The 24,931-nt window shown below is 39.2% G+C and overlaps 1 long non-coding RNA gene and 1 pseudogene across 1 annotated transcript in view; one reads left to right on the top strand and one right to left on the bottom strand.

Moving 5' to 3' along the window:
• The window catches only part of LOC137235494 (uncharacterized), a 236,341-nt gene that overhangs the window by 81,849 nt on the left and 129,561 nt on the right, over positions 1 to 24,931 (top strand). The gene's annotated exons all lie outside the window — the stretch shown is intronic.
• Positions 13,304 to 14,806, bottom strand: LOC137234362 (protein anon-37Cs-like; annotated as a pseudogene).

Raw genomic sequence — 24,931 nt, 5'->3', positions numbered from 1 at the left:
AAAAGCAAGAGTAATAACAAAAACATCCCACCTATTAATACATTTGACGTAGAATCAAAAGAAATAATCGAACTTATTAAAAATGGTCTAAAGATAACACAATTGAAAATCAAAGAATACAACCAAAATAAATTAGCGATATACTTAACAAACCTTGACGATTACAAAAGAGTTCGCGGCTACCTTGAAAAAGCCAACGTCAAATATTATTCATATACACCTAAATGCCTAAAAACAAAAACGTATTTACTGAAAGGACTAAACGGCAATACCAACTGGGAAGAAATTCTCAACGAGCTTTGCAGCTACCAAAACGACAACTGTTAAGGTCCGAAGCCTAAATTCATATCAACTCGCGCCACCCTAATAGCACCTCTTTATCGACCACTAGTTCGCCCACATGCATGTATATGTGTACATAGGTAGGGTTATGTTGTCCGTACACATATACATGCATGCCGGTACAACTATGTGGGGAAGCTTCCCCTTAAAACCGGAGACTTTTTCCGCGGTTCAACGGTTGTCCTCGACAAGGCAACCGTCTACTTTTCCAGCGATCGTTGAGCGAACCACAGCTACCACCGTCCGAGGAGCCCCGCCACATATTATTATAAAAGGTATGATTTTTAATAATCGGGGATTGCCCATATTGCTTTTTTTTAAATGTATGAAAACATTTATTTGAAGCAATTTTTTTAATTTTATAATTTATTTAATAATTTGGGAAAAATTTAAACAACGTGACATCAGGACGGACAAGGCGACAGCTGTTTCGATTATACCTTGTAAATCTCTTCAAAGCCTTTTCTCCCGGGAGTGGGAGTCGAACTCGCACCCCTACGATAGTTGAAATGGTTGTAAACGCATTCAGCTACGTCATGCCTGTTGTGAAGTCTTTCCCAATTGCCTTCTTTTTGCATATTTTAATCTTTTACACATTGCATACTTCGTATGCAATTATGTGTTAAAGCTATGCTTGGTACGGCGGTTTTCAAAGAAACTTTGGTTTTGTTGCTGCTTTCGTTCTATTTATAGAACTACAACGAATTAACCAATTTTGTCTGTTTGTATGATTTTTAATAATCGGGGATTGCCCATATTGCTTTTTTTAAATGTATGAAAACATTTATTTGAAGCAATTTTTTTAATTTTATAATTTATTTAATAATTTGGGAAAAATTTAAACAACGTGACATCAGGACGGACAAGGCGACAGCTGTTTCGATTATACCTTGTAAATCTCTTCAAAGCCTTTTCTCCCGGGAGTGGGAGTCGAACTCGCACCCCTACGATAGTTGAAATGGTTGTAAACGCATTCAGCTACGTCATGCCTGTTGTGAAGTCTTTCCCAATTGCCTTCTTTTTGCATATTTTAATCTTTTACACATTGCATACTTCGTATGCAATTATGTGTTAAAGCTATGCTTGGTACGGCGGTTTTCAAAGAAACTTTGGTTTTGTTGCTGCTTTCGTTCTATTTATAGAACTACAACGAATTAACCAATTTTGTCTGTTTGTATGATTTTTAATAATCGGGGATTGCCCATATTGCTTTTTTTAAATGTATGAAAACATTTATTTGAAGCAATTTTTTTAATTTTATAATTTATTTAATAATTTGGGAAAAATTTAAACAACGTGACATCAGGACGGACAAGGCGACAGCTGTTTCGATTATACCTTGTAAATCTCTTCAAAGCCTTTTCTCCCGGGAGTGGGAGTCGAACTCGCACCCCTACGATAGTTGAAATGGTTGTAAACGCATTCAGCTACGTCATGCCTGTTGTGAAGTCTTTCCCAATTGCCTTCTTTTTGCATATTTTAATCTTTTACACATTGCATACTTCGTATGCAATTATGTGTTAAAGCTATGCTTGGTACGGCGGTTTTCAAAGAAACTTTGGTTTTGTTGCTGCTTTCGTTCTATTTATAGAACTACAACGAATTAACCAATTTTGTCTGTTTGTATGATTTTTAATAATCGGGGATTGCCCATACTGCTTTTTTTAAATGTATGAAAACATTTATTTGAAGCAATTTTTTTAATTTTATAATTTATTTAATAATTTGGGAAAAATTTAAACAACGTGACATCAGGACGGACAAGGCGACAGCTGTTTCGATTATACCTTGTAAATCTCTTTGAAAACCGCCGTACCAAGCATAGCTTTAACACATAATTGCATACGAAGAATGCAATGTGTAAAAGATTAAAATATGCAAAAAGAAGGCAATTGGGAAAGACTTCACAACAGGCATGACGTAGCTGAATGCGTTTACAACCATTTCAACTATCGTAGGGGTGCGAGTTCGACTCCCACTCCCGGGAGAAAAGGCTTTGAAGAGATTTACAAGGTATAATCGAAACAGCTGTCGCCTTGTCCGTCCTGATGTCACGTTGTTTAAATTTTTCCCAAATTATTAAATAAATTATAAAATTAAAAAAATTGCTTCAAATAAATGTTTTCATACATTTAAAAAAAGCAATATGGGCAATCCCCGATTATTAAAAATCATACAAACAGACAAAATTGGTTAATTCGTTGTAGTTCTATAAATAGAACGAAAGCAGCAACAAAACCAAAGTTTCTTTGAAAACCGCCGTACCAAGCATAGCTTTAACACATAATTGCATACGAAGTATGCAATGTGTAAAAGATTAAAATATGCAAAAAGAAGGCAATTGGGAAAGACTTCACAACAGGCATGACGTAGCTGAATGCGTTTACAACCATTTCAACTATCGTAGGGGTGCGAGTTCGACTCCCACTCCCGGGAGAAAAGGCTTTGAAGAGATTTACAAGGTATAATCGAAACAGCTGTCGCCTTGTCCGTCCTGATGTCACGTTGTTTAAATTTTTCCCAAATTATAAAATAAATTATAAAATTAAAAAAATTGCTTCAAATAAATGTTTTCATACATTTAAAAAAAGCAATATGGGCAATCCCCGATTATTAAAAATCATACAAACAGACAAAATTGGTTAATTCGTTGTAGTTCTATAAATAGAACGAAAGCAGCAACAAAACCAAAGTTTCTTTGAAAACCGCCGTACCAAGCATAGCTTTAACACATAATTGCATACGAAGTATGCAATGTGTAAAAGATTAAAATATGCAAAAAGAAGGCAATTGGGAAAGACTTCACAACAGGCATGACGTAGCTGAATGCGTTTACAAACATTTCAACTATCGTAGGGGTGCGAGTTCGACTCCCACTCCCGGGAGAAAAGGCTTTGAAGAGATTTACAAGGTATAATCGAAACAGCTGTCGCCTTGTCCGTCCTGATGTCACGTTGTTTAAATTTTTCCCAAATTATTAAATAAATTATAAAATTATAAAAGGTAATTAATTTTGTTATATGCAATTTCCTTGCACTGCAAATAAAGCATTATTATAACGAGAAATATCTCTCGCCTCTTTTTCTTTTCTTTTAAATTTAACCCAAACGCAATTGTGGTGCCTCCACTCCGTTGCCGAGTTTGCGACACATCACAATTGTTCATGGTCCTTTCTCCCCGAAAAATGAACCAACGCCTATACACAGATACAGTCCACATCCATTAAATTTTACACTTAATACGCATTTTTTTGGTGATATTTTTGAATTATCTTGGTGATACGCGCCTTCCAAATTAAGCGGAAAGTCATACAAAGAGGTGATACCATTTTTTTATTTCGTGGTGATACACTCAACATTTTTATTGGTGATATACACTCTTGGTGGTATTGGTGCAGTTTTTTGGTGATACGCGTTATCAACGTTATTCAACAATTTTCAAAAATCAACTGGTGATACATTACTGGTGGTACTTTACGTCGTCCACATATACACAACACTTAGAATACTCGTGCAATACAAATCACTACAAACTTCACGCAGCTACGTACGTAAGTGTATATATTTCTTGCCACTTTTTTTTGGTTAGTTTTGTGGTTAGTTTTTTATTTAAAAAGTGCCGCGAGTGCTCCGAACCACTAAACAGTGGAAAGTGAAAATTATAAGTGACCAGTCTGTGCGATATAGTGCCTCAATTTTTGTTTGGTGCAATTGCTTTCCCCCTACCGTGTGTCGATCCGGAGTATTCCAAGACCACGGCAAGTTAATACACAAAGGTACCATAACCCCACTTTTTGAAGGCACCAAATATTTTCTGTGAAAGCAACTACAGTGAGTCTGCACGAATATATCCACTCACGCGCACAATAATATCTTTTTCACAAACTTTAGCACTGGTAATTTTTACTAATTCAAAACATTCTTTGGTATATCGCGCACTTTGCACTTTGTCCTCGGCATACAACCCCCTCACAAATAAATTACTACATATAACAATATATACATATATAAATTTGCGTGCGGGTGGTGAGTAAGCCACACGGGTGTTTTATTCTTCCCTGGGAAATATCAGACGATTCGGCCAAGTCTGACCCAAACCACATAAATCGCGCACAATCTACTAGAACACCGTAATTAACACAAAGTCATTACACATACACATAAATACATATACGTTTGGGTGGCGAGTAGATCTTTGAAAATTTTGTTTGTCCTAAAAAATCAGACGAGTTTGCCAAGTCTGACCTACCTAAATAAATAAAAGCGATCTTTTAAAACATTGTCTCCATTTTTGTTCAAAGGATTAGTTTGTTTTTTAGTTGGGTAGGAATAATTTGTTGAGAAAATGGAAAATTATGTCCGATCAGCTGAGGTAATCACAGAGTTTGAGAAACAGTACAGCCTTATTCCAGAGGAAAATCATAATAAGCACACTCTTGCGATACAGCAAGAAGAGTTGCGCTCCTTATGGAAGCAGGTTAAGTCTGTGTTTGACTCACTGATGGGATCAGACGATGTCGACGCAAATGATGTGTTGGCCATCCGGAAAAAGCATATGACTACCTACTCAATATATATGCGATGCTCATCCACAATATCTGCTGAGGCAGAGAAATTTAAAAAAGTAGAAAATAAAGCTATCCCTGAGCAAGCACCCCCAGCCGCACCTCGCGGGCATAAGATCCGCCTCCCTCCTTGCGACACGGAGATTTTCAAAGGTGATTATTTATCATGGCCAACCTTTCGTGACCTGTTTACGGCCATATACATAAATAATGCCGACCTACAGGGGGTGGAAAAACTCTTCCATCTGAACAACAAGACACAGGGCGAGGCCAAAAATTCTTTTTAATTTAAAGAAGGTAGAGAGTGAGTGTGGGAGCGCGTTAAAGAAATTACATAGCGATATAAACAATTGTCTATCGCCCCTCAAGTGTCACAAAATCGACACATCCAATTGAGATGCAATACTAACATATTTGTGTTCAACAAAATTACCGGAAAGTACCTTGGCTCTATGGGAACAAAGCATAGACCATAAAATGGACATATCTAAGTGGGAAGATATGGACAAGTTTCTATCAAATAGGTTCCAGACACTGGAAACAGTGTCTAGCTTCACCGGCACTAACGCCCAAAATGGACAAAAGCCATCAAATACTCGACATACAACCGAAACCCCCATAAAAAGACTTGGTGCCTTCCAAACGAAGGTATCAAAAGCTACCTCAAAATCAACATCAAGGGTTTTTTGCAAAATGTGCAAAGCTGAACACAGGTTACGGAATTGTCCCCGATTCTGTGATCTGACCCCAGTGGAGAGAATCAACTTCATCAAACCCACGGGGGGATGCTTGAACTGTTTATCCCCAGGACACACAGTGACGAGGTGCACCAGTTCGTACAACTGCGCCAAATGCCACTCTCGTCACCACACGCTCCTGCATGCGGATACAGTTCAGAAAACTGCGAGGCGAAATCCATTTAAAGACGCGGATAATATCCCGTCAACTTCAGCACAAGCACAAAGAAGACAGGAATCGGGGCAACCAAATACTTCTGCGAACCAGAATGTAAATTCCTGTCATGCTCATTCCAGCACAGGCGTGCTATTAGGAACTGCTCGCGTACACATTCATCATAATGGTACCGACTCCTCCGCGCGGGCACTAGTTGATTCAGGGTCTGAATGCTCTTTCATGAAAGAAAGACTAAAACGCAGAATCAATTTGCCGGCAAGGAAAATGCATGCCCAAGTTTCATGCAGCACCAACGCAGTATCTGCTCAAGTGAAAGAGGCATCCACCATCGAGCTACGTTCACCAGTGGATCCATGCTTCAGCTTGACTACTCCTGTTCTAATTTTAGCCAAACTAACTGGGAATATGCCATCCGGCCATATCGAATCAATGACTATGCAGGCATTCCCAGACTTAGTTTTGGCAGACAAGAGGTTCTACGTCAATGAAGATGTAGACCTCATACTTGGTGGAGACAAATATCCCCAAATTATACTAAGCGGTCTAAAACAGAATGTACTAAATACACTTCTGGCCCAAGAGACAGTGTTCGGTTGGATACTAACCGGTCGTATTGAAGCACCGAATCCAACAAAGAACATAGTGTCGTTTTACAACGAAGTCGCGCTGGACAACCAGCTAAAAGCATTCTGGGAGTTAGAAAATTTGCCAAAAGGCAATAGCATTAATGCAGATGACGCATATTGCAAAAAGTTGTATAAAGAAACAACAAGAAGAAACGAAGATTGGAGGTATATAGTGTCCCTCCCATTCAAGCAAGGCTACTCAGAAGAGTTGAGTTTAGGAGGATCCCTTAAGCGCGCATTCTCACAATATTATCGAAACGAGTACCGGTTAATAAAAATCCGGACTTAGGGAAAGAATATATTAGGGTACTCTCAGAATACGAGACTCTTGGACATATGGAAAAATTCAGCAGTGTCGTCGCGGCAGATGAAACAAATAATTACTTTCTGCCATACCACGCCGTTGTCAAAGCAGAAAGTATAACGACGAAAGTCCGAGTCGATTTCAATGCCTCAAGCCCGACGGCTAATGGCACCAGTCTAAACGACATTCTCCTACCTGGTCCAGTACTACAAGCAGATCTCCCAATTCTTATTCTACGTTGGAGACTTAATCGATATGTCTTCAATAGTGATATAGAAAAAAGGTATCGACAAATTTGGATGGATGCCAACCATACCAAATTTCAGAGGATTGTTTTCCGAAAGGACATTAGTGAACCAATAGGCCTCTACGAGTTAAAGACTGTAACGTTCGGAGTTAACTGCGCTCCATAATTGGCCATCAGAACGCTTCTACAGCTAGCTGACGATGTTGAAAGTTCCCATCCAACAGCATCGAGCTTCCTGCGAGAATGCATGTATGTAGACGACGTATTAGCCGGAGGACACACCATTGCATCGACCATTAAGGCAAGGGATGAAATCCGACAGGTACTGCAGTCAGCTGGGTTTCCACTTCGTAAATGGACATCAAACTCGGAGGCAGTTCTAAAAGAAATCCCGAAAACTGATCGACTAAGCGAAGACTTTCTGGCGTTCGAAGACACCAGCACCGTAAAGGCATTGGGCATAAGATGGAATGCGCACTCCGATCTCCTTTATTTTAAAGCAGGACCATTGGAGGATCCGGAAAATTCAACTAAGCGAGAAATATTGTCAGCCATCGCCAAGCTTTTCGACCCATTGGGGTGGCTCGCCCCAATGGTCATAGTGGCAAAAATATTAATGCAAAATATTTGGTTAGAAGGCACCGGATGGGACGAGCCGGTCTCACCAAATACATCAGAACGATGGAAAACTTTCACTCAACACTATGGCGAAATAGATAACATACGGATACCGCGGTGGGTAAATTTTTCCCCGGAAGGCGAAATAGAAATCCACGGCTTCTGTGACGCGTCCGAGAAAGCATATGCTGCAGCGGTATATATGCGCGTAAAAAGAGACGATCAGGTTTCCATACACTTACTCTTAGCAAAAACCAGAATAGCTCCAGTGAAAACAATCTCGCTACCACGTTTAGAACTCTGCGGCGCCGTGTTGCTCGCCGAAATGATGGAATCAATATTCCGAAATATTCATTTGGGACCAGTAAAAGTTCACCTCTGGACGGATTCAACCATCGCACTCTCATAGATACGCAAGCCGCCCTGTACTTTGTCAACCTTCGTCGCACATAGAATCACCAAGATCCTCGATATGGTCGGTAACAAGGACTGGCTTCACGTTGACTCGGAATCTAACCCAGCGGATTTAGGAAGCAGAGGACTACTTGCGTCAGATTTGGTCAACAATTCGTTGTGGTGGCAGGGTCCTTCTTGGCTACAAGAAGACAATTCTCACTGGCCAGCACAAGATGCCGATTACAACATGTCCGTTGAGGAAAAGAGGGCAAAATCGTATGCCACGACAAGGGTAGATCATAAAGATATTCTTGAACGATTTTCAGATTTGCCACGAGCTTTGAAAGTTCTATCTTATGTTATGAGATTCTATAAAAGAACGCATCCTAAAACCAAGAAAAGTCGTGCATAATCTCAGCCGATGAGATTAAGGCAACGACTCAAGCACTAATAAAAGTATGTCAGAAAATATCCTACGGTACAGAATACTTGCAATTAAAAAATAGGGAACCTATTGATCGGAAGAGTGAAATCCTGTCACTCAACCCATACATCGACAAAGATGATATTATTAGAACAGGGTCTAGGGGCTTCAAAAGACATGTCATACAACGAGCGTCATCCGATCATCTTGCCTTACAATTGTAGGCTGTCTCGCCTTACAGTTGTGATGGCTCATCATGACTCCCTTCATGGTGAGAACCAGCTCATGCTCCGTCTTATCCGAACCCAATACTGGATACCGAATGTCAAGACCAAGATCAGAGCCATCATCCACAATTGCAAAACCTGCACTATTCACCGGAAGCAGGCGCAGTCCCAACTTATGGGTACCCTTCCCTGCGAACGGACTACTTTTACCCGCGCGTTCACCAATACCGGGGTAGACTTTGCGGGGCCTTTCGACATCAAAAGCTACCGCGGTAGGGGATGATGACTGTCAAAAGGCTACGTATGCCTTTTTGTGTGTTTCTCCACTAAGGCCATCCACTTAGAAGCCACTAGTGACCTTAGTACTCCATGCTTTCTCGCAGCCTTTGCGCGTTTTATCGCGAGAAGAGGATGTCCGAAAAACATCTACTCCCACAATGGTACAAACTTTGTCGGAGCGTCAAGATCTTTACGATCCGAATTTGAAGCCTTCCTGGCAGAAAGCCGAGACAAAACAGGCTCAAAATACAGTCATCAAGCATTAAGCTGGCATTTTATTCCCGCCGCTGCTCCACATATGGGCGGCTTGTGGGAGGCGGGAGTGAAGCGCTTCAAAATCCACTTCAAAAAGATCGCGTCTCCACATAAATACACCATGGAGGCGTTCCAAACCCTTTTGTGCAGGATTGAGGCGTGCCTTAACTCGCGCCCACTCAGTCCAGGGTCAAATGACCCAACGGATCTGGAACCACTAACCCCAGGACCTTTCCTAACGGGCAGCCACTTACTGGCTCAGCCAGAACCAGATACTTGTGAGAGCTCTGCCTCGATGATCAATCGGTGGCAGAAACTCAAAGTCCTCCATCAGGCTTTCTGCAAGCGATGGAAGGTGGAATATCTATCCGAACTTCAAAAACGAGTGAAGTGGGAGCATCCCAAAGAAAACATACAAGTGGGAGATCTCGCCGTCCTCAAAGAGGACAACTTATCTCCCAACGAATGGAGGTTAGGTAGAGTTGTCAACGTACACCCCGGCGAAGATAACCGAGTACGTGTAGTCGACCTCATAACCGAGAAGGGGCAAGTCAGACGACCTTTGGTCAAACTGATCCTTCTCCCTACGGAGATCGATTGTGAGAGGACCACGGGCTCCTCTTAACAATCCCTCCTTTCCTCCTCATCCCTCTTTTCAAAAAATCAACCCTAACCTAACGGAGGTCCTCTATCTGCCACAGAACCTAAAGGGACTCAGCCCATTCTACCCTTACGCTTACAAAGCAAACCCAAATTCACTCGCTCACCCTGAGCGAGGACACCAGAAACCATCCCACTCACCCGTTCTCCCATAACGAGGATACCAGAAAGGCCCTCAAGCAGATCCCCCATCTGCCACAAAATACTTATGTTGAATATTCAAAATAAAACCCCAAGTCACTCCCTCACCGCGAGCGATGACATCAGAGCCCTTACGCAGATCCGTTGTCTGCCACAGAATTTGAATGCACTCGGCCAACAGGAATTTGTCAATATTTCCCGAGTCAAGATTTGTCACAAAACCGCCCCAAATTAGAGTTCGATTGAAGAGCGCTTCATTTCGGAATGTTTTTTATTAACCTTTTCTTACGACGAAATGCATTGCACTTAGGCTCATATTGGGAGGTTTGGCAACAAATTTGAGATAGTGCATTTTGAATAAAATTCTAACGTATGGCATTCTTCGCACAATTTCTGAAAGTATGACCAACCCGACATGACTTTTATCAATTTACGAAATATTTACCAGAAAATAAGGTATTGGCATTTAGAAATTTCTTATGGCCACTAACATACTCCCAAAGATACGTGTCTACTACAATTCACTGAGAAAAAAAGGGATTACCTTTACCGGAAACATCTTGAAAAAGGAACAAGCAAATAACCGTGAATTTGTCATGGATGTTCAAGACTTGCGTCACTCGCGTACAGAGTCATATGAGATGTTAACGGTGAGGGGTGTAGATCAGAATTAAAAATGTATAAAAATCCAGAGCAAGCTTTTGTACCGCAGTTTTGTATGCCCGACAGAGTAGCCTGGGTATATCCTTTTTTTTATTACAGTGAAGTTGGCAGAAAATATTTATCATTACACGACTGTATTAGTCAGCGTCAATTGACGGGATTGCAAAATTATTTTTCTATTAATCAATGTATGATGAAAAACGTTGAACAACGAATAGGCTCGAAATGGTCCTGTTATCAAGATATGATACGCCGCAATTCGAAATATCATAGGCGTATACCAGGCTTCGATGGCATTTATCAACAAATGACAAGGTTGATAAAACTCAATTTGGGCAATCAGATAGGAAGACAATAGATGTGCAGGTGGTCTGCAATGTCATATATTCGACAATAAATTATTTGGGATACGGGTAGGCCTCGGATTTGGATCAGTGGTATGCTAATAGAATTGGCAGAATGCCACATGGGGTGGTACCGAACGACACTGTATAAAACGGCACAACAAGCTAGGTGGAGCTTGCCTATTGCCAGCTTGCCGTCTTTACGCCAATCATTGCCTAATCTACCACAACCCAGTTCTCTTTGTTTAATAACAGATTTATGTAATGCAATTTTGTTTGCTGTCGCGTACTAAGAATTTTCAACCAACTTCTTTACGGACAATATTTCGCATTATTACTGCCCAAATTCTAAAGCCAAACTCCAAAAGGAAAAAAATAAACACCAAAAAAAAAAAAAATTACTCACCGTCAATCCAAATCATCAGTATCCAATTGATGCGGCTCATGCAACAGACGTCAACATCTACCTTTCCATCACATTGGCCTTCGTCCATTGCTATATTACCAATATTTTGCCTGTTTTCGAATTTGTTTATATTACCGACCCAGCAATCTAATAGGGGATTTGTAATACTCATATTAAGGCACAAACTTCTTTGTATATACACTATATTATAAGTCATACCTGTAATTCCTCATAACATAAGAAGTGGATCCGATAAATCGGCTAGATAACCTTTAAATGCAGTTGCACAATCGTGCGCCGAATAGCCACCACCTTCCAAATCGAGTGGTTTGTCATTTTGTATATGTTGCCGTAGCTCGTTTTGCCTAGAAGCCGATCCCGTCTTACGAAATAGGCCCTCCTGTATGAATACGCCATTCACAACCACCAACATCCCTAGCAGCCCCACAATTTTCATTACCATTCAACAAATTACTAGCGGTGCTGGACATTAGTTTTGCAAACTCAAGTTCAGGTCGAAACATGGTGAACCCATCCTCAAGTATGGCGTACATGGGGCTATAGAAAAACGGATATTCTAATTCAAGACTATGTAGTGCACTTAATGCTTCTAACGATGTTGCTACATTTAAGTATTCATGAGCATATCTTATTTCTAGCGAAATGATACGCAAATCTTTGCACTTTAATGTTAAGATTCCACCTGTTACCATATTTTGTACCATAAAAGGTTTTTTTGCACACAGTCAACATTTTTGTGTAGCAACCATAGCTCCTGGCTATTTTCCTGACACGCACTCAATAGCAAGTGATGTCCGGTGATGCATAATGTGCCTCCACCTGTTCCATGTAGTGGGTCATGTAGTAATACTCCATCTAGCTTTGGTGTTTTTACAAGATCCGCAAATTCCATACTCCCTGGTTGTTAATGCTATGTACAATCTTACACTAGTTTCCAGGTCACTGGCGCCGAACAGCGTGTGATTGGGGATATGTATATATGTCCGTTTCGCAAATGCAATTAGTTTTGGTGGTTTTTCATTCAATTAAATCTTCACATCTCCATTATCTGCATGAATACCAAGGTGTAGCGAGAGGTTTGACGTGGGTAGCAGTCTGGGGTAGTACGATTTACTCGATTGATGAGATGATGCAATGTATCAGCAAGTTTGTTTGTTGCGAACGACCAAACAATGGGGGATGGAGATGTATTTTCTTTGCCTTTTGACGAACTTTGCCTTTGGTGCCTATCGGTTCTATTCCTGGGTATGCGTTAAATGCTTATATAGTAGAAGCAGCACTAGACACCTCTTAACTTAGTAACTTTTAGGCAAACTCGAAATATTTTACCGATTTTTACAATTTTTCACGGCAACAAACGCCGCCACCAATCCCTGTTACGTTGATGAACGTTTCGAAATTGTGGGTGATGTAAATTTGGCTTTGATATGCTTTCGTTTAAAGGGTTTTTTTACGTATGGATGTATGTTCAAGATTTACTAGACCTGAAGACATGGACTACTCGTGGCAGGAAGTTTGTAAAGCGGCAAACGAGGTCTGAAGTTGCGCATTCATATTGGTGTACACTTCAAATGGTTCAATGAAAACGAATGACTCTCTGTGAACATACTCCATACATACATGTAAATATGTATGCCATTAGCGTTGAAATTTTTACTATATTATATTATTGAAATTAATGTTGTTTACTTAAAGCTTTTAGCATTTTTTTGCATTGTTGTTGTTGTCCTGTTTTAACATAGCTTGTAAGTAAGCTGTATTTATATACATTTATGTAACTCAAGTTCATATATTTACTTAAATAAAATTGACCTCGAATATATCACATTTTTTGCGCCTCCTTGATTTGGAAACTTTGGTTTCAACACGGTTTACGCCATCAACTGGCTATTATAATGATCAATTATGCGATGCGCTTCTCTAATACCACTCTTGTGTGCACCATCCACCGTACCGAAACCTTCTACTATTGTTGCATCGCCAGCAAAAAGTAAACTTTTCATTGGTCGCAATGGCTCGGCGAGCGTGAGTACATCATTGATTGTACTGGCAGTGGAAGAGTCAGGACGTCCGCCTAAATAACATGCTAGCGAGACCCAATTGGAACGCAACATTGATATGGGATATGGTATGTTGGAGTTTTTCAATAAATTACGCATTAATTTGGTTATTTCTACGCGCACTTCAAGATCGGGCAACTTTTCAATTTTCTCATAAAATGCGCCACCTATAACAACCTCAACTACGCTATTACTTTTTGGCATTTTTGCTATTTCTACAATTTGTTTCGTCCACGCCAACTCGCTTTTGCCATCATCTCCAGTCCATATTGGGCGTAAACTGCTGCATAACCATGATTCGATATTTCTTTCATATTCCAGATAAATTTTTACAGGACTACTATAACCTAGTTTGTTGATTGAATTCATTTTATTCGGCGGCAATGCAGGTCTAAACATGTTTTCGGAAAAGATTTTCAGCACACCCAAGGGTACAGTGCATATTATGTGATCTGCAGGATAGACGTCACCATCAACACATGCTACAGATTTCTCGTCCACCTTCGTTGGTATGTACCAGTTAATTTCTGCTACTAGTTTTCTCATACGCAGTTGCTTTTTAGCTAAATTTTTTGTGAGCAAACTTAATATATTATCTAGTCCTGTGGGTATATAAATGAAGTTCTCATTACTCCCACTTCTTAGCTTGGTTATGTGTTCGATATTCAAATACTCCAGCGAGCAGCCCAGCAAGCTGCCAAACTCTTATTAATGAGTTAAATATTTCGTTTGCTGTTTCCTGGTCGTGACCCTTGAATATCGTATTCACAAGTTTGTGTCTTAACGTTTCTGTCTTAAAAATAAGTATGCACGCTACCTAAATCCTCAATCTCTCCCGTTTTGTATTTCTCATCGAACTGTATGTGCGTACACAGTCGCTTATAAAGTATATCTATTAGTTCTGGCAGTTTCTCGTCCACTTTTTCTCCATATAGATTTACAAATATGCGATCTTGCTGTTATCACTTTTTTCGGCAATCCCCTCATATTTTGTACCATATTATAGACGGTACTTTTGCTTGCATTTATTGGTACCCATTTTGCGCTCAGCTCGTAGTATGCATCACCAAATTGTTTTGAAATGACACGTCTTCCACAACGTTCGGTTGCTTCTAACACTATGGTTTGCTTGAAGCCATTTTCGATTAAATGATTTGCAGCTGAGAGTCCTGCAAGGCCTGCGCCTACCACTACCACGTCAACTTCATTCCTCGGTTTATTGCCATTATTATTAATTGGGTAGCTGTGCTTAGATATATGACTAACCAGTTTGGTGTTATAAAGTTTTCTACTAGCACATCTTATGTATCTCATCGCCCCTCCTTTGTTCAATAGGTTACTATTAAATTATGTTAGACTGAACATTTTTATATTAAGCGTAGAAATTCCACCACGTTGTGGATGCCACTGGGAGCGTTGACAAAAAAAAAATTGTTGGTATTCAGCTGCACGATATAAGTTCAATAGGCTATGCCAAACTTTGCATTCGGGCAAGAAAGAAGGGCCCAGTATGGCTCGGGTATAGTGCCGCTGCCCTCTCGAATTTCTAACAATAGCGAAGGCATTTGAAAACCATAAGGCATAAATTCCAATATTTGTTGTTGCAATATGCCCTGGAAAACAGGAAATAATGCCTCTAAAATGCGGCCGTGATGAATTTTATGGGACCAAAACCTGCAAAGAAAAAAAAAAGAAAATCCATTAACACAAATGCATAAATGGGCAGCGCAAAAGAGGTGACAATTGACGGCGCGGCCGACGCCGCAGTTGGAGCACCCCTTTTGCGATGCCGGTATACCTAAATCCAGAACGAAATCTGAACAAACCGTCTCCTAGACTATACAACGAGCCACCTAGAAATAAAAGAAAGTTAATTAATTACATTAAATAAAAGAAAATATTGCACTTTACTTACCCTGTTTAGCCAAGCGTACTCCACCATGCGTAAAAAATGAAAGAATGAAGCAACGGAATAAATCTTTTGATTAGTCCCGTTTGCTTCAATTCAGAGGAATTTACATTCTATACACGGGTGTGTATGAATGTTCACAATTTTTTTTGTCTTTGCTGCTAGTAAATATCTACCAGTGCACGGATTTTTTTAAAGGCAAAATGTTGGGAGACGGAAAATGGTAGCAGAAGTCTCATGAAAACAATAGGTACGGTTTATATTGGTACCAAAAAATTACCAATTTATCGTAAAACAAACAAATCACCAAATAAATCACATCCCAAAACGTTTACTTAATACAACAATTTTCCAAGGTACCAAAAATACTTCCACAAAATAACCAATCTCAGCATGTTATCGTTTACGTAAAACTTCTTATTGGCGTTCAAATTATTCACAAAAAAAAAAGGGGAAAATTTATTTCCTGTTTAAGTTCTTCACAAATTTTTCAAAATTGACTGAGTTGGTCAGTACCGCCTCCTAATGATAGTTGGGTGGGCTCGGCAACTCAATACTTTACAAAATGATCACAGTATTGGTTCTCAATGCGAAAATATTGGTAGAATTTGGACCTCGGTGGGAGTAGTAGTAGAAAATAAAAATGGGTCAAAAGGTTGGTAAATCTACCAATGCGATAGAGTCCGCGCACTGACTGCCTATATACCTATACCAACGTATGTACGTATATATGCCGGGTTTAAATGTACATTATACTAGGGATGTATAAAAAGATGCAAACGGGTACCCAAAAACCCGTTTCTGGCAAATCGGTATCGGAGCCAAATACACTTCGGGAACCGTGCCTTTTAATAAAGACCATCAATAAAACAGGACTACAAGCATACATGGGGAAGAGTTGAACAAATAGTCGAAGGGCAATACAAAAGAATGGTTCATTGGACAGATTTTTCTCCTCGTCCAAAACGAAGATTTTTTATTTTTTCTTTGTATAGCATAACATTTTGCTGACCAAACATTTTTTTTCTGTGGCCGGCAGGAAGGTTGTTGGATTTTAGCACCAACAAAACAAATAACAATGACTCGCAAGATCCCACATTATACACTCTCTACCCGGTTCGGTACCGAAATGTGAGTACCAAGCAACTTGAATGTCCATTTTTCTGCAGCACTAGTATGCTAGTCAGCTGAAGCGCTACCGGATGACACAAAAATAAACAGAATAAGGCACTAATGACCCAGGCACATAACGTGCGGGGAAAAAAGCAACGCACATAACGTACGCGAGATGAATATATTCTCGTAGGCATTTAGATATTTTTTCACCGTACTCACGCGCGAAATTTCAAAAGCGCCGATAATAGAATTGGGGCTTACTCGCCGCCGAACGCGTAACATAGTCATAATAAATCAACAAGTTCCCTTTATTTTTATTCCATCTTCTGTAAATAGAATGACTCGTTACGCTTCGCTACGAAAGAGGACCGAGCGCCAGGCCGCTCGTTACCCAAAGCCGTGCCTTTTATGCGACGCGAAAACATCCCATCAGGTCATGCCCGATATACCGCGCAAAGTCCCCGCTGCAACGACTGCGCTAAATTATAAAGGCCAAGTACTGCCAAAATTGCCTTTCAATGGTACATCGCGCCCGAGACTGCACGAGTCAGTGCAGGTGCCGAAGATGTGGTAGCCAGAGCAGCCGAAGAGCTGGAATCAGCTGGTCATGGAAGAAGAGGAAGCAGGGTATGAGCGGATGCCCACTATGCAAGAGGTGGACGACGGGACGATGGATGAGGCGCTGTCTCTCCACGCGTCCGAGTCGGCCTTTACCGACGATCAACTTTTACCATCCGGGAGTAAAGCGGGCACCCATATAGCCCAACCAGACAGTAGGGGATCGGACCCTCGGCCGTTCCGACCCCTACTAGCCCACGAGCGACGAGAGAAGAGTGGAGCGGAATCACAGCCTTTCCGCCCACCTACGAAACGACGCCCACGAATAAACCAAGAGAAACGCGAGCGTAGACTGGCCCCTCGGCTGCGCCAGCTACGCGCTGTACGAAATCTCTACGAAGAAAACCGAAACGGTAGACTGGTCCACTCGGCCGCGCCAGCTACCTCATAGCAGTTCCTTCCGGAACGGGGTCATTCCGGCCCGCACTACAGCCGGCCCAACCCTTCGCCCAATGGCTACTTTGGCGCCGACTGCGGTCGTGAAGGTGGAAGCCGGGGGGTGTCTACATGTCATCCCCCCCCCCCCCCCCCCCCCCCCCCCACAACGATCGACCACAGGCTGGCGCGAGAGCCAGCACTGCCGACAACCAACGCCGCCGGCGAAACCGGCTGTTTTATTAGATTTAGGGGCAAATATGGACAGAGCAAGACGGTGACGACTCACGCAGTCTGCGTCCATGAGTTTAGGCGCGTCAGCCCAACTTATAGCGTCGACCCCAGCATCGCAGCTCCCTACGAACTCATTCGTCGGCGGATCCCCAATTTTACGCGTCAACACCAATCCGCCTCGTTCTGGGGCGGCGACGTTTACGCTGAAGTAATTACACGGGCACGTTACCGCCGTCGTTTGGCTCGCTCCTAGCCCAAAGCACCATCTTTGGATGGTTGCTCTCGGGGACCCACCCGATCTAACACGTCTTTGAAGGGTTACGTAGTTTTAAGCTTTATATATGTGAATAACATCTTTCTTTTTCACACAATAAATGGATTTCTGTAGTAACTGGCAAAAAAATATATGATGCGTGTTCTTTTACTTTACCATTCTTGTCATCTCGTCCTAGCTATAGGTAACGGCGAAGGCAAGGAAGATGCCGTCGCTCAATCCCGGCGCGCACCGCCTAGCTTATAATATAGTCGTAAGATAAGTCGTGGTTGGGGCCGCTCGGGCCGAGTCTGGGCTGTTGCGTATCTCAAGGGGGCCGGCATGTTTAGGTCCGAAGCCTAAATTCATATCAACTCGCGCCACCCTAATAGAACCTCTTTATCGACCACTAGTTCGCCCACATGCCTGTATATGTGTACATTGGTAGGGTTATGTTGTCCGTACACATATACATGCATGCCGGTACAACTATGTGGGGAAGGTTCCCCTTAAAACCGGAGACTTTTTTCCGCGGTTCAACGGTTGTCCACGACAAGGCAACCGTCTACTTTTCCAGCGATCGTTGAGCGAACCACAGCTACCCAGCTACCACCGTCCGAGGAGCCCGTCACATATTATTATAAAAGGTAATTAATTTTGTTCTATGCAATTTCCTTTCACTTCAAATAAAGCATATTATAACGAGAAATATCTCTGGCCTCTTTTTCTTTTCTTTTAAATTTAACCCAAACGCAATTGTGGTGCCTCCACTCCGTTGCCGAGTTTGCGACACACCACAATTGTTCAACAACCTCAAAACTCTTAAAGTAAGCCCATTTACCACTAAAAAATCAATACAGCGAAATATACAGCTGCCAATATTCATGGTCCAAGTATCCGCTGAAAGCAATATTAACGAATTGAAAGCAATCAATTTTATTTTATACCATTGCATTAAATGGGAGCATCTACGTAGACCTCAGATCCCACAGTGCAGAAACTGCTTAAACTTCTACCATAGCGCCGCCAACTATAATATGCCACCGCGATGTGTGAAATGTATCGGAACACATAACAGCAAAGATTGCCCTCCCTAAGATGGAGAAAATACAGAAAAGGAAAACCTATACAGTGTACTATGCAAAAAATCAGGGCACCCCGCATCCTACAGGGGATGCGAACGATATAAGGAGCTACAACAGAAATTAAGACTGAAAAAGCAAAATCTAGCTATAACTAAGACCAACAACACTAACAACCCAAATAGATTCACTAACTCTAACGTAAGCTATGTTTAAGGGGTGTGGATAATGCACAATTTACCTTCCTTTGCTTCTTTTGGGATATAGCTGTGGTGGCGATGGTGATGATGGTGGTACCTTGATGATGATGGGGGTGATTTGATGAGGATGATGGTACAATGGAGTACGATGGCGGTAGATCCTGTTCAGGTCTGCCGGATGGTGAACACAGCTATCTTTTCGTATGCACAAAGTGCTTGTCTATACCTTTTGCTCAAACTTGGCTGCCTTTGTTTATGCACAAACAACTAAGAAGCGTTAATTTTAAAATAAAAAGGCACCTGGGTTTTGTATAAACTTTAGAGAACACTATTTTCCTTTTATATAAAGGGTTTATTATTTTAACTACAGAATTCACAAAATTTGAGTCACACTCGAGAGGGTAAAGAATTTCGAATTAATAAAATGTAAAAGCAAATGTCAAAAAGAATAATAAATATATGTATGTGTGTACATAGTCACATCTGCCAGCCCATTGTTGGCGTTGCCAGAGAGGTGAAATATCCTTGCGTGTTAGCGTACAATACACACCTTTCAAATACTTAAATTTAATAAAGAATATGTACGTAATATAGAATATTACGTATTTGTACGTGCAAATAATTCAGGATGCGTACTTATACGTAAAAGGTACATATGGAAATAAATTCAATATAAAATTCAGGTAAAATTCAAGTTTAGATTTTTAACTAGCTATAAATTATGTTGATGCAGTTGGCTGTTGATGACTGTGTAATAGTCGCTCAGCCAAGCTATGCAAATGTAACTAGAGAAACTCACCGAGCATTAAACACTCCCAACGATCAAAATATTCAAAATTCATTTCTAGTAGAATTAAAAAATACAATTTTATCCTTAAGCAATCAAATCACAAACCTTCAAAAACAACTAGAATTGCAGACGGCTAGAGTCGATGCAATATGTGGTTTAATGGACTCAGTATGAGCGTTGGACCTATGCAGGCTATTACTAAACCCCAATTAAATATTATTTCCCTTAACGTCAACCCTCTCATAAGCTTATGTAGGAGACTAGATCTAAGTGAATTTCTGAAAAACAAAAACCAAGACATATTATTACTTAATGAAGCTAAATTAAACCCGAAGCACAAACTAAAATTTGTTGGATATAACTTGATAAGGAAAGATCGGCCGGCATGAGAGGTGGTGGCACAGCAATACTAATCAAAGAAAACATTAAATTCACCAAAGTCTTTAACCGCAAAATTGATCATCTGTCATGCCTTGAAACTTGCATAATCAAAATACATATGCCCCAGAATAACATATTATATATAATAGCAGCATATTACCCAGCAGGAAATAATAACGATGTATTTAAGACAGAGTTTAGCACAGTTTTCGAAGCTTTAAATCTCGAGCAACTCAATCACTATTATATATTAGCAGGGGACCTTAACAGTAAGCACATGGACTGTGGAAATGCCCAAGGTAATCCTAAGGCAGAGCGTTAAAAGATTGGCTTATCACAAATGAGTTAAAATTTAGATGCAATATGTATGCCTCTGTATCACCTTCATACATGAGAGCAAGCTCTTTTTTGGATGTCTGCATTGCTGACCACATATTACATATACTAAAATCCAACGACAACGTCAACTGTTTGAAACTCCTTCACTATGACAGCGATCACAATGCCATAGAAATTATAGCTCGCAGAGACGATAACTTTTTTACACTACTGGCCAACACAGAAGAGGCAACATTGGACTACAAAAAAACCAATTGGAAAAAATTCAAAAACACCTTGACTTCAGAACTCCAGAACGTTATCCGAACACCAGAGAATTGAAACCTAAATAATATTGAGATCGACCACCACTTGGATAAGCGAAACAATATTATTCTAACTGCCTAACCAAAATACCAGTGTTAAAAACATTACTTCTAGAAAAAAGTAAAACTCTTACCAATATAAAAAAATATAACCGGCTACAACTACAGTGCTCTTTCAGCAACATACAACAAGAAAAGACAAAACTTAAAATAATCAAGAAACTAATCCAGGAAAATATCAAAATACATATAAACAACCAATTAGAACATAAGCTCTCTCACATTAATACCAGCGATCCATCAAAAATATCCACTGTTAAAAAATCGTTTCTCAAAAATCAAGATGAGATCATCAGTCACATTTATATCCCCTTTTCTTCATCCGAATTGGTGCAAGAAGCGAGACTAGATAGCTGTTTAATTGAAAAAAAATTTGGCATCCAACAGCTACATTATTAAAAACAACAAAGACATAGTAGATGTGATTGGCGTCCACTTCGAAGCAGTCCACTCTTCAAAACAGAATGTGCGTACTAACCTACACAATTCACTCACAAGTTGAAGCATGCTTCAATAAGTTTTTAAGAACAAAAACTTTATTTGATAGCATCGAAAAACAACATTTAGCAATGAATAAAAATGAATGAATGAAAAAAGCGAATGATCTTAACGAAGAACAGACTGAAAGTTTCTTCATTCTTTCTAACGACCTCGCAGGGGTATTCGCAAATTTAAAAGGTAAATTGTCATCAGGCTTAGATCAAATACCAAATATCATTCTAAAAAATCTTCCCTCAGAGATAATTTTAGAATATTGTACTCTATTTAACCACATGTTGAACAATGCATATTTCCCACCTTGTTGGAAAAAGGCTAAAATGATTGTTATACCAAAAAAAGACAAAGAAAAAAATAATATTAAAATCCTTAGGCCAATCAGCTTGCTTCCAAATATTAGCAAAGTCTTCGAAGTGGTCATAAATATAAACATCAATAGAATACTCGAAAATAGCAACCTGGTCAGCCCAAAACAATTTGGCTTTAAATATGGACATTCGACTATTCATGCGATCAACCTACTAGTCTCGGAAATAAACTGGAACTGGAAAAAAAAATATCACAGGAGCTTGCTTCCTTGATATCGAAAAAGCGTTTGACCAAGTTTGGATAGAAGGACTTATAACAAAACTTATCGGATACAAATTTCCTCTCCATCTGATTATATTAATTTACAATACGCTATGTAAGAGAACATTCTCGGTATGGATAAATAATATAAAAAGCAGTCGAGATTACTATATAAAAAATGGATTACAGCAAGGAACTGTAAATGCCCCCACACTTTTTAATATATTCATACTAGACCACCTGCATAAAATTGACAATATAATAGCCTTCGCAGATGATGTTGTTATTTATCACTCAGACAGTAAAATTGCCAACATAAACACACATATCCAACTTAAATACAATACTGTAGAAGAATATACAACGGACTGGCATCTCAAATTAAACACCAACAAATGTGAAAATATCCTATTTCGCCCCCCTATCAAAAAATTCAACACTAACATCAAACAAAATTGGAAAAAGTTTAAAATTAAATCTGAGATTACTAATATCACAATTCCACAAACCGATAAAGTCAAATATCTCATCATTTACTTAGATAAGTTCTTGTACTACAATCACCACATTAACAACCAAATAAAGAAAACAACTAGAGCATATTATGCTTATAAGAAAATGTTCTCGATGAAATTTCCTTCACAACAGACTAAAATCAATCATGAATCAGTCATTAGTAAGACCTATACTCACATATGGGTGTCCTATTTGGTATAACTTGTCACCATCATACATGTAGAGGCTAAGAAAACTGGAAAGAAGGATTCTGAGATCATGCACTTCCTTATATAGGACAGCAACAAGTAATTATACAAAATATGTAACGAATGCAAAAGTGTATAACACAGTCAAAGTACCCAGAATCGACTGTCATATAATATATCTAACTAGGAGACACATAAAGCGCTGTCTTTACAATGATAATAGCACTCTAATACCTGCACCTTACCAGCGATGAATATTTCCTTTCAACCATTAAAAATGGATTTACACCACCGGAATCATTCCTCTTTCTTGATAAGAACGGTTTTATACAAAATAAGGACCATATACCGATTATTTATCACATATTTAGAAGAGCCAACGATAAAACAGTTACGTCAAAAGCCCTCAACAGAGAAAATCAACGTTTTGACACATACATCTCCCCCATAGACAAAATAGAAGCCCTTTCTATTAATAAAAAATTCTGGTGGCTAAACATCACGCAATCGTAAACACTAACTCATGCCGGATACCCGACATAACTTCCTTTTAAACCATTTTATCTTCTATTAAAAATAAGCTAACCATGCACCGTTTTTACAGGTTTTTTTCTCTGCAATATTATCATAAAATATTATAAAAGCTTCAAATTAAAGCAGACACATCTAAATACCATCAACTAATAAAATTTTATTATATATATCTATAAGAAGCTCGTCATGTATTTGAGAACTCGTCTAGAATCATTGTATAATTGTATTATATACTTAAAACTATTGTTTATTTTAGTACATAACATTATTAATACCAAATAAATAAACAAATAAAAAAAAAGGCAATAGATCAGCACTAAGACTGGCAGCGTAAAATACGGACATTGGTGGCTGGCAACATTCGCACTGGCAGCAAGTTTTATAAGTATATTTTATATTTTTAGAATAAATTGAGCGGCCTCATGGACCCTATACCATTAGCAAAAACTTTTGTTTTTGCCAAGGAATTTTGTTTTAAAGTAGGACTAGTTTAATGAAAGGAAGTTTGAAATTTTAAGTTAACAATGTTAAAATTTAAAGAAAAGTGTCTTGAAAAAAAAAAAGATTTAATTAAATATTAGATTTTTCAAAAAAAACCCCTTCAAATGGTGGGATGCAAAAAAAAAATTAGAAATAGTAGATAACGAAAAGGAGTTAGAGTGGCTAAAACCATTTTGGAAAAAGATAGGCATGAAAAAGGAACCCACAATAGAGGATGTAAAAAATCACACAACCAGGGAAGAAGAAACCATGAGGATGATTAGAATGGTATTCCCCAATAGTGATTAAAATGAAAAGAAATTTGGTGGTCTACGAATAAATAAAAATAATACAAAACAGAATTTTATATTAGTAACACAAAAATAGCATAGAAATAATCTAAAAAAATATATTTTGTAAAATTAGTTAAAAGAAAAATAAACTATACCCAACTATTAGTAATTAAAAAAAAATAAATTATAAAATTTTCTTTTTCAAAGTGTTAAAAAATATAAACTTAAACAAAAATATTTTAAGAAAATAAAAAACAAAATTTTAGAATAAAATTTTTTTTTTTAACAATTTTTATAATGTTAATTAAACAAACTATAGTTATAAGTAAAATGGAGTGTTAAAGATAGAGAATAAAATCAAAGAAATTTTATTTAAATTTGAATTTACCACTTATTTACTGAAACAGGAAAGTAATTACAGAAGTTTCAAAATGTCGTGGTGGACAAAAATAGCGCAAGGCATTATGATAGCCATAGCTGGTTACGAGGTAGGAAAAGGAAACTCTGAAAAAACAGAGAACAGGATAATCAAGTATGCACCACCAATAGAATCAAATACGAAAAACGTTCCAAACGTCCCAGATGTTTGGTTAGCAGTAATAATTTGTGTAATCATGCTATTGATCATCACAATAGCTATGATGCTCAAAAATTACATTAAGCACAAATATAGGCAAGTGAAAAACGTGTAACAGCGC

The sequence above is a fragment of the Eurosta solidaginis genome, chromosome X (assembly GCF_040869045.1).
Source record: "Eurosta solidaginis isolate ZX-2024a chromosome X, ASM4086904v1, whole genome shotgun sequence".
Classification (NCBI taxonomy): Eukaryota; Metazoa; Arthropoda; class Insecta; order Diptera; family Tephritidae; genus Eurosta; species Eurosta solidaginis.
Note: the sequence above shows the minus strand (reverse complement) of the source record. Positions and strands in the feature narration are given on the sequence as shown.